Source organism: Pleuronectes platessa, chromosome 12 (assembly GCF_947347685.1).
Source record: "Pleuronectes platessa chromosome 12, fPlePla1.1, whole genome shotgun sequence".
In the NCBI taxonomy this organism is placed as follows: domain Eukaryota; kingdom Metazoa; phylum Chordata; class Actinopteri; order Pleuronectiformes; family Pleuronectidae; genus Pleuronectes; species Pleuronectes platessa.
The window spans coordinates 4,878,005-4,889,272 of NC_070637.1; the positions used below are offsets into that span (position 1 = coordinate 4,878,005).

Sequence of the window (11,268 nt, forward strand, 5' to 3'; positions counted from 1 at the left end):
TTGCTCAATTCAAATTCAACCTGCATTTCTACACACACACGCACACACTGACACACATCACCCACACAGAGGAACCTGAAACACAGCAACCCATTTCAACTGGGACTTTATGAATCTCATATCTTCCGGATATACCTGCATACTACATGGCTTACTGCCTATCCACCTGAAATCCCACCAAAAACAAAGAAATCTATTCCCTCAGTGGAACTCTCTCTTACCGGAGGCTTTGCAACCACCAGCTGAGCACCATTTAAACAAACTTCCCACTTTCAATTTGAGACCTGGAGAAAATACATCTAACAGCTAAGCGGAGAAGCCATCACCGTAAGAACTTTATGTGGTGGTTTAGCAGGGCAGCTGTGTGGATTCTATCCTGTCTTTTTTCCATCCCCAGGGTCTCTGCTGGCTTGTCCAGCTGTGCTGTGCTACCAGAAGACAATTCTTCAATGAGGTAAAAGTTTCTGCAGAGCAGGGAAGAAAGTTGGAGGCAGAAAATGTCCATGGCGAGTCAGCAAGGTTCCATTGATGGGGGGGAAAGAGAGGCTAGAGATTGAGGAGTCAGGGCTATGAAGGGGGAGGGGAAGGCCAATCGACTTTTTAGGAACTTTCTACGAGATCAGGGCTGAAATGCTGTCATCCAGCCCTCCTAACCTTCTCCTCAACAGATCTGCCTGTCAAAGGTTCTGCACAACCTCCTCCAGACAAGCCAACAACATCCTTCTGATTTAACTTTCATATCTTTTTACTAACTTTCTGCAATACATTTCAGATGACCCTGAAGGTCGGGATAAGATCACAGACACCAAAACCACTGCCCAAGGACTCATGTCACTCCCTTTCCAAAAAGAGTGCATACGGATGATGGCTACTCCATGTTTTTTTTCGCAAGACCTGAGTTTTCAACTGGACTTTTTTGTTCTATAAGTGCATCCTGTCCATTGGTATAGAGTTGGTAGGGTGACGGGGGCTGTCCCTTTGAAATGATAAGTAGAATCTTCCTACACTGAGGGACTGTCATTGAAGTCTTTGTTTGCCCGTCAGTGGCTCAGAGGCATCTGTGAACTTGAGGGTCGGCGCAGAATAGAAATGACCATGTAACCTACTTCGAGGTCACCTAATGAAGGAAAATGTATTCATGTATTTTCCTGGTTGTATTAGTTCGTGCAATATGCTTCCCTTTGAAGCCCAAGGTTGCAGGTTCATTTTTGAAGTGGTTTTCAATCATGCCTTGGCATTGAAGTTTCTTTTGTGCTCCAAATCTGGGCTTCACAGGGCTACAGGTCATGTTCATTCACGGAATATCTACATACTGTCCGTAGCCTGTGAGGTTTGGTTTTCTTGTTGCACTGTATGTATACGTGACTTTTGAGGAATTTAAATGCCCAGCAATGCAGGAGACCAGTTGGAAAAAGCCCACAGACTCACTTGTGAATATTTAGGACAGGAGGCATCAATGCAGGTTTCTCTTTCTGCTGTCCAACCATCCATCCCTCGGGGTACCGCGGTTTGTCCAGACGTGCAGCGGCACAGTTGCCTCAAGCAATTTTTTCCTCTCCATCATCACCTGTATTAAACACTCTCACACACCCCATCCCTGCTGGCACACCACCCCCTGCTACCTTGCCACGTCCTAGACCCATTTGCCCACATTTTTGATGCTCTTCCTAGCTGGACCCCCCAGTCAGATTCACAGCAGGGACCCTTCCAGCCCATCAGAGAAGTAATTCACACTCTGCCTCATTTGAGTTATTTACTCTATTACCACCCTGGCTGGCCCATTCCGTGGAGCTACCCACTGAGACCCGGAGCTCAGGCTGGGTACCCAGGCTTCCAGCAGGACTGGCAATGCCCCCTCCAACAGCCCCCTTCCATGGCATTATGATGAGCGCTGCCACCTCAATCTGCAGCTGACACAGTAAGTGGGGGGGTTGGGGACAAGATGAGTGTAGAGATTGCACAGCGAGCTTGGAGAAGAGAGGTGTGGATGGTACGTTTGTGTGTGTTCGTGTGAGTGTGTCAGGCATGTCCTCTCCCCATTGGTAGTCTTCTGTAAGTCATTATCACACCCAAAGCCTGTGCTTCTCTCGGATGACTTGATAGATTTACATGACTCCGTCTGGGGACCTGTGAAAAAGACAGGGTCCAGAGGAGACATGAGAGAGAAGACTGCAACATCATCCTCTCAAAATAAGAAGAGGGACGGCACAATCACACCTTAATAAAAAAGTGAGTCCCTTCTTTTGCGAGGGAGGGGTAGGTGGCACTCCACATACTTCACACAAAAGGCACAAGTCTCCATCTGTGCCATTGTAGAAATGAAATAGCCTTTCTCATCAAAAATCCCCACGAGCTCATCTGCCAGTGGAAGAAATGAGTGATTTTGCCGTTCTTTTTCATCCCGTTTCAATCATTTCACTTCTTTTCACATATTACAATTCAGGATTAGTCTGGCTTTTATGAATTCACCTGCCTGTAATACATTGTCTTCAGTGGCTCACAAGGTCCCAGAGAAAGGGCCTGGCTAATTGGTGAGAGGTTTAATGGTGGCACTGTAGCCCTGTTGCAGTTAGAAGGGGAGCTGCAGGTTGCTTTGCTGGGACAGTTTGACTTTTTACATCAGTGGAACAAGAAGTAATTTGTCTGTGGGGTCAGATACCATGGACCTTTGTCCAACTGAAAACCCACGCTTGAATTTTTACACATCTTTATATCTACAGTAGATTAACTAGCAGATACTAGGATCTGGTTGTGATATCACTCTCAGAATTACTACCACTTTCGACAAGATATTGATTAAGTAACTGAAGTTCATTAAAGTCCCTTCACTATTTTATTTTATAATAAATTAATAAACTTTGTTGCCCAGCTCCTTCAATGAAAGACATAGAACAAACATAGGAGATTGTGCTTCAGCAGATCACTGACAAACTGACTATTTCCCCAAATGTTAGATTATTTACACATTGGGTCAACACGTCTCAATGGGAGGAATTCTTCAGTTTGAGCATCATCTGACTGAAGCGAAGGCCAGAGGCATGAGAAGGAAGAGGAGGAGGAAGACTATTATGTAAGGGCAGTAATTAAGATTAAGATACATTTATTTATCCCAAACACATTCATAGACATGCACAGGCACACTCTTATGGGAAATTTAACCTTTGCTTTTAACCCATCTGGTGCAGGACACACAGAGCAGTAAGCAACCATGTACGACTCCCGGGGAGCAGATGTTGGGGGAGTAAGGTGCCTTGCTCAGGGGCACTAGACAGGGTAGGGAGAATCCTCTTGGATTTTTGGAAAGATCAATCCAGGTTCGTCTTTTAGTTTTTTCTCCGTGGAGTCGATCCAGAGACGAACCGGAGACCTTTTCTGCCCATAGTCCAAGTTTCTGCCACTAGTCCACCGCCTCTCAAGGTAGCCAAGGTCTTGAGGTAGCCTCTACCTCAACTATACACAATGGATGACTAGTGCTAGGATAAGCTGAACAGCTAAAGGAGACATGGATGATCAGGTTGGGCTCAGGTATTATTTTGAATTGAACTCTTGGAGCACATCCTTTGTTATTGCATGTGTGTGTGTGTGTGAGAGTGTGTGTCTGTGTGTGTGTAGGGGTGTGCCAGAACGGCTTTGGAGTGTTACAATTGGTGTTTGGCCTCTTGTCTCTCTCCAACTCTCTTTGGTCGAGGTGCGGCAGCAGGTGTTGATGCTGCCACTATTCAAAGTGTCGCTCACACCATTTAAAAAGTGACGACACATCGTGTTGCTGTTTTGCATAATGTTGGGGTTTAGTGTTCTCTGTGCACTTGGGTCCGTCTGGGTGGGATTTGATCATTGACACATCAAATTGACTTCTTAACACTTTCCTCGGAACTGAACGTCAGCACAACCAAAGAGATGGCTGTGACCTTTTCAAATAGGCAGAGGGAACCGGCAGCAGCAGCAGCCACCACCACAATCCACGGGGACCCAGTGGAGCTTGTTGAGGAGTACAAATACCTGGGCAGCATCTTTGACTGACAACTTGAAATTCTCCATCAACACAGAGGAGATTCTCAGGAGATGTCAGCATCGGCAACACCTCCAAAGGACACTCAATTCCCTCGGTGCCATCAGGGACATCCTCCGGACATTCTACTGCTCTTTCATTGAGAGCGTCATCACGTTCTCCATCACCGGCTGGTCTCATTCTACCAGCCTCCAGCATAGGAACCGGTTGCAGATAATTGTCTGCTCTAAGATCATCAGGCTTCCCCTGAGATCACTCACTAACATCTATGAGCAGCAGACACGGAGGTTAGAAAGTCAGATTCTTCTCGACCCGACACATGATCTCTTCCAGGCATTTGAATGTCTCCCCTCAGGACGTCGTCTCCACTGACCTGGCTGCAGGACTCAGAGGAGAAGGGCAACCTTTGTTCCCATGGCTGTTCAACTCCTCAACTCCTAACACCCCCCAACCCCATCCAGAACCACACTGAAGTCCCCCCCTGCCAAAGCACAGATATTCACTTACAAACCGCAACCGCCACACTCTTAAGCAACTGAGTCTACTATCAGCTACTATATACTTATACTTACTCATCAGCTTTAGATTTATTTATCCGCTGCTATGTTTATTCATCTATACATAATTTGAACTCTCCGTGGACATCGCCCTGATTTCATACTTTCATCTTTCCTCTCTTTACAAGTGCCTTAGATTTGCCTGTCTAGGACAAATAAAGTGTTCTAAATTGAAATGAATGTGTATTAGCATTCATTTAAGAATGACATAGAACTGATTAGACAGAAAACCATCAATACAAACACTTTGACACTTGAATATCTCCGTGGTCCTCCATAAATTAAACTTCAATATGTAACTTGAAATTACGTTTAGATTAAAAAAAATAACTCAAAGCTGTTTTGATGTGAAGTTTGGGTTGTTGATGTTTATATAATAAAGTAGAAGTGATTTGCTGTTATTTTGTTGGATACTCGTCATTTGCCCAGTCTTTATAGTCGTACAGCTTGAAGCTTTTGCCTGTCTTAGAGTAGGCCTCGTTCCAGACACTTACTACATTTGAATGGGTGGTTGAAAGGCTAGATGGCCACTACCCTAAAATCACATAAAGAAATGGGACAGTGCTACCCCTTCACAGCCACATGAGAAATGAAAGGGTCGGGCTAAGAGGTAGGGCGAAGGGGTGAATTGGGACAGGGCCTAAGTTGACATCTTTAATTTCCTCATTTTACTAACCTCGCAAAAGCCAAATACATAAAATCTAGTTTACTGTTACAAACAGAAAATGTTTGAGAAGCAATAAGCCGAGGAATTTTTCCACAAGTCATTCAGCTGATAAAGTTCACCTCTGTCCCAGAGACATACTGAAATAGACTAAATAAACTTTGGGTGGTGTTGTCCAGTAAGCACCCCAGTGAGCCATGCCAGTGCACCAGCTTGTACAATTTCAGGACCCTGGAACTTGCTGACCTTAATGTTATGCAGCCATTTTAAATGATGAATATGACTTTATAACAGTTTGAAATGTCTGCCCTAACCCTAACCCTATATTATTTGTTGTTTTGGACAAAGTATCCGCCAGATAAATGTATTGTAATGTGTGTGTGTGTGTGTGTGTGTGTGTGAGTGTGTGTATGTCCCCCCTCCCCCGCACAGAGGTGCACCTTTCAGACCAGCTGCCCTGCTCCCTCTCCCTCCCTTTTAAAAAAAGGTTGAATTCATTGACGCTCTCCGCTCTTTCTCTCTGCTCCAAAACTCATATGGGACCTCATCTCATCCTTCTCTTTAATATCCATTCTTTTCACCCCTCTTTTTTTTTCTTGCAGCACCTCATCTTTACTTCCCCCCCTTCAGTTCTGTCTGGCACCTCGAGCACAGCTAAGCCTTCAACCAGTGTCAAAACATACGGAGCTGGAACACTGGCTCTGCTGTGTTTAGGTAGTGGCATTCTCTCTCACACACACACACACATACACACACATTAACCATTCACACCATTAATACACACTTGTTTATGCACACACACGTGTTCACATGGATACACACATGCAAACACAAGTTCAAGATCATGTGCATATGGTCTGTCTCATGCACCCACACACACACAAAAACACACACACACACACACACAGACAAGTTTTGTGTGGATAATAAACAGCAGAGCAGCAAAATATCAGTCACATGTGTTTGTGTTACGGCATGTAGACAGATACGACACAAACCAACCCGTAACCAACACAGTGACACACACGGTGGTACATTGAATTATTGAGTCAGACAAGTCAAAGCCTTCCAAAGTTAGTGTGTGTGCGAGCGTGTGTCTGCGTGTGTGCGTGTGCATGTCTGTGTGTGTAATAATCCATTGGTTCTGTTCTGTGCTGATTCTGGGCACTAAGCCCTGCCACAATTATTCAAATCCAGGCTTTTAGTTGCAGCACACCTCTCTCCATGGGCCTATGAGCCGGTAATCTTGCCTTTGGCCCTGCATTTCAAATGGCCTTAACTCCCATAAGGAATGCATATGAAGAGGAGCCACTAGTGGCTTAATCCGCCCTGTTTAAGTTGCTGAAACGTACACCTGTCACGCCGTCTCGCGCTGGAGCTTGTGGCTACTGATAGCTGGGCTGCAAATCCAAAGGCATGTAGCTTTTTATCCCTTTTTAGAAAAATATTATCATGTCAAGCGGGGGTTTGGGGTGTAGAGCTGGCGAAGACCCCCTCCCTTCCCTTACAACATTTCATGTTTCTCCGTATTTCTGACTTTTCCCTTTCTTTCTCCCTCTGTCTCATGTTATTTCTATCACTCTCTTCGTTTTATCTCATGTTTCCCTGTGATACTGCTCTCGCCATTCTCCTCTTTTTTGTTGTTTTATTTAAGGGAATACAATTAGTTCTTGGTGACGGTTTAGTTGTAATATATTTTACATGCAAATATAGACACCAGAATCCCCCCATTCCATTGTTGTATGAAATGACCTGTAGTTTCATTCAGTCAAATTACATTTTTAATGAAAAGTCAATGCTGAACTTGATCCAAGACGTTTTCCTTTCCTGTTTTAATGTTCACCTCCACATGAAGTGGTGTAAATAATTATATCTCTCGGTTGATATCAGTACATAGTCTGGACCATATGTGGCTAACAGCTCAGTTGAAATGAGATTCAGTTTACTGTCAGATTTCACTGTGATATATTTTTCAAGACAGACGTTACATCACATACATATGGAACTGAAAGTATGAAAGATATTTCGGAATGTTTGGATCAAAATGTTGTTTATTAAAATAAAGGTAAATGGCCTGTCTGCATTTATAGAGAGCTTCTCTAGTCATGAAACCACTCAAAGCACTTTACAGTATAGCTTCTCTCTACGATATGGAGACATGTCTTTAGCCAGGGACAGGGAAGATAGGGATCGAACCGCCGACCTTCTGGTTAGAGAATGACTGGACTGCCGATCCATAGCCGCTCATGTAAAGATTTGTATTCATATAGCACTTTTCTAGTCTTGATGACCACTCAAAGCACTGTACAGGACACTCACACACACACACACACACATACACACACACACACACACACACTCATACAGTGCATCTAATTGCATATTTAGTTCAGTTTTCTGCTCAAGGACACTTCGGCATGAGATATTGGGAAGACTAGGATCGAACCGTCAATATTTTTTCTTTTCTTTCTTATGGCCATTCTCAATCTCCCTGGACTTGGGCTCCATGATGAGGACTCTCTGAGTGGGTTTCCTACAGGCCGGTGACTGCAGCGCTCGCACCAGCTCCCTCACTGAGATGTCTGTCTCCTGCTGGATCTCCTCGAAGGTGGACTTTGCTCTGTTATTGAAAAGCATGAGGAAGGTCATCTGGAGGGTGGAGTCTTGCAGGGTGTGCTTCCTGGTGTTGGAGCCAATAACCTGAGCTCCTCCCACTCTGACCTCTTGGGGCCATAGAATGTGGTGTTTAAGTCTGCAGACCCATATGGTTCTGCAGTGTGAGTGGTCTGATGCGTTGCTTACCAAGATAAAAGCACCTAAAGGCTTCAAACGGATGCCACTTGGTTGGTGCTGATTATGTCAGCCAGTATCCCGTGGACAGGACTCTCACAGTGAGATGGACTCCTGCAAAAGACACCCCGGTTGTCTGTAGATATGGTCTAAACTCATCCATGATGGTGTTAGAGATGTTCTTCTCCTGAAACATGACCTCCGATTTAGAGGGGAGCTGACAGCTCGGTCTTGGGCTTTGACATAATGTTTTTCTCAGCCTCATCAGAGACGCTCTGAGGTGTGGTTTAAAACTAGGGTGCAGGTGTCACTCTTTCTGCCACTGAGTACAGTGTACTGATATTCCTTAAAATATCATTTTTAAACAGTGACCCAAGCTGCAATAAACTCAACTGTTCCCACAATATAAATTTTACAGGCATGGTTTAGGATTTGTAAAGCATCATCTCCCCCCAAGGCCCCAGATGCCTGTTATGGTTAAAAAGGAGCAGAATACTCATTGCATGGACCCACGCTTACACACACACACACACGCTTACACACACACGCACACACACACACACTCTCTCAGTGTCTGTGGTAGGGACAGTGATCAGCTCAGGACAGCTGCACAGCAGCCTCAGGTAAGACAGAAACTCCCAGCCTCTTACACAAGGGACCAGCATGTACTTGACATCTGTTGGCACACACCTACCCACCCACACATACACACACACACACACACACACACACAGAGTCTTTGAACTGTTTTTTCTTGGCTTGACAACTTTGCAACTTGGTGCAAATGTCCCAAACTCTCACAAGTGCTGATAAGAACATGTGGTGCCCAGAGGTGAGGGAGCCTTCATAATCACTGAGGGCAAACACTGCGCGAACAGAGACACACACAAAGACACATTCATCCTCCCGGCAGTCTTCATCTGGCGTGTGTAAGGCCCAGTGGCTGCTGGCTGCCAGACTGGCTGGGCCTGGACTTTTACCCAGAACAGGGACAATGCCAGCGGGCCGATGCTCTACCCATGGCCCAGGCCCGAAGTAAGGCCTGTAGAGGTTTAGTCCCTACAGTGTGTATGCCTATGTGTGTGTGTTTAATATCGCTGTATGTGTTGGCAGTAATGTGTTGGCCATCTGGTTATCTGGCCCCTCTCGGACCACACATAGCATCACAGTAGTACTACAGATACCACAGCTATTTACAGGCCCACACACTTGGAGGGACACAGGCACACAAATACAGTATAACCACGGCAGCCACCCAAATATATACACACACACACACGAGCACACACACATGCAGACAGGGGCAAAAAGACAAATGCATATGCTCTGCAAAATGCATACACAAGCAAAGACCAAGTACTCAGTGAACAATGAGACATATAGCTAAAGGGTCATAAATATTTGTGCACACACAAGCACACACACACACACACTCAGAGGCAGCGGATGGTAAATATGGATTCATCTTCATAGAAGGGGTTAACAGGAGTCCTATACCAAAGGTACCTACATATTTATATTTGAGTGTTGGATGTCAACTACTGATATCACCCACGCAACATTTAGACTCCCCATGATGACTGTTTTACTGTATTTATATTGTTTTTCATTTTCTTTGTAATACAGCACAGCGGTGACCTACTTACACACATTTACAGAGCTGGAGTTACATCTTATAACATTTAACTTTTTTTTTTGTGTGTCTCATATAGAGCGCGATTGCTGTGAGAAAACACAGGCAACAAATCACTTCCTAGCATCCCTGCAGTCCCCTCACTGTTTCTCTGGTGGCGCTGTAGCCCTAATATTTAGTTACATCTTACATTGGCTCAGTGTAAGATTTGGGCCTGGTTACATGGATGCTGTAACACAAACACATAAATAGGTCTTATTTGAATACCACATGCATGCAACCACGCACATACCTTAACACATACGATGAGGTATGAACACACATGCACAGACACACACTCACAGATGCAGGCAGACTGAGGATCTCTCGTCCTCTAGCTCTGCTGCCCTACATTCTGTTTGCTGCATTGTCTATATTCTTAAGTAATTTATGAAAATGCGAGGTGCTGCTTGTGCTGCGATGTGATCCATGGGCACCTAATGTTCTCCGCCACCTGCTCAGTGTCTCGAGTCGGGGTCTTGGAGGCGACGGCGTGGGCAACACTGGACAGACTGAGAGCAGAACAGCCAGTGACTCACCAGGTTTCACAATGCCAACGCAGAGACATAATTGAAAATAGTTTATGTGAGGTATCTGTAAACCTTCCTCTGTTCCACTTCCTGGCTTTTTGCTATATTTTTTCTTTACTTACTTTAAAGTATCCCCTTTGAGTTTGTTTTGGGGGAGATGGCAGCCAATTCAGCATTTGGTGTAAGAGTTGGTTTGGCAATAGACAACCGGGTGGAAGGTTAGATAAGTGTTGGGACTTTGGACTGACTCATTTCCCTTTAAGTTCTAAACACTGTATTGTTTTCCCTCGCTGCACTCGTTCCTCATCAGGTTATTTCAACTCGTGGATACCCCCAAATGGGGAATACCATACTTCAATATAAATTTCTGTTTATATCAGTAGTCTCTGACGATGTATTAATTAACCCTTCACCAATGGGAGGTACAATAAATGTACATTTTGTTATGTTATAGGGATCATACTGTGGAAAGCTACCTGATGTAGTTCTTCATTTTTGTTTCTTTCCCCTCTCTCCCAGTTGTTTTCACTACAGTTTAAAATTCCCAAGAACAAGATATCATCACTCAGGAAATCACTCAGGTTATACAGGGATACTAGTGGAATATGACTTTTTAATATACATGTACTGCTTGGTAGGAATTTATATACTATTTGTGTGCAGGTAAACTGTTGATCTCTTTCTAAATGCATAGTTCAGTGGATGATATAACGAACAGATGGACCAACCGAGGAGGAATTCTGTACAGGCACAAAAGCACTGGAGTGGTTGTGTAATTTATTTTTCTTCCGGTCTTTCACATACGGAAATACATTCGATTCATTTTAATGTGAAGGTGGGATAGCTGATAGCAATAATGAAGGTGCTTTTCTAGTCCCATTCTGTTATAATCATCTTCCTGCAATAATACTACCATAGTATTAACATTATGATTGCACTATCACATAATGACTGAACATCCAAGTAACTGGATATTCTCTCTTCCCAGGGACGAACATCCATTTGATTAGAGGAATTATGTGGACTGATCAGGGGATAATAGCCTG

At 44.4% G+C, this 11,268-nt stretch overlaps 1 pseudogene; it reads right to left on the reverse strand.

Annotated features, from left to right (window-relative positions):
- Window positions 1–7,678: 7,678 nt before the first annotated feature.
- LOC128453805 (cullin-3-like) lies at window positions 7,679–8,285 on the reverse strand (annotated as a pseudogene).
- Between the last annotated feature and the right edge of the window lie 2,983 nt (window positions 8,286–11,268).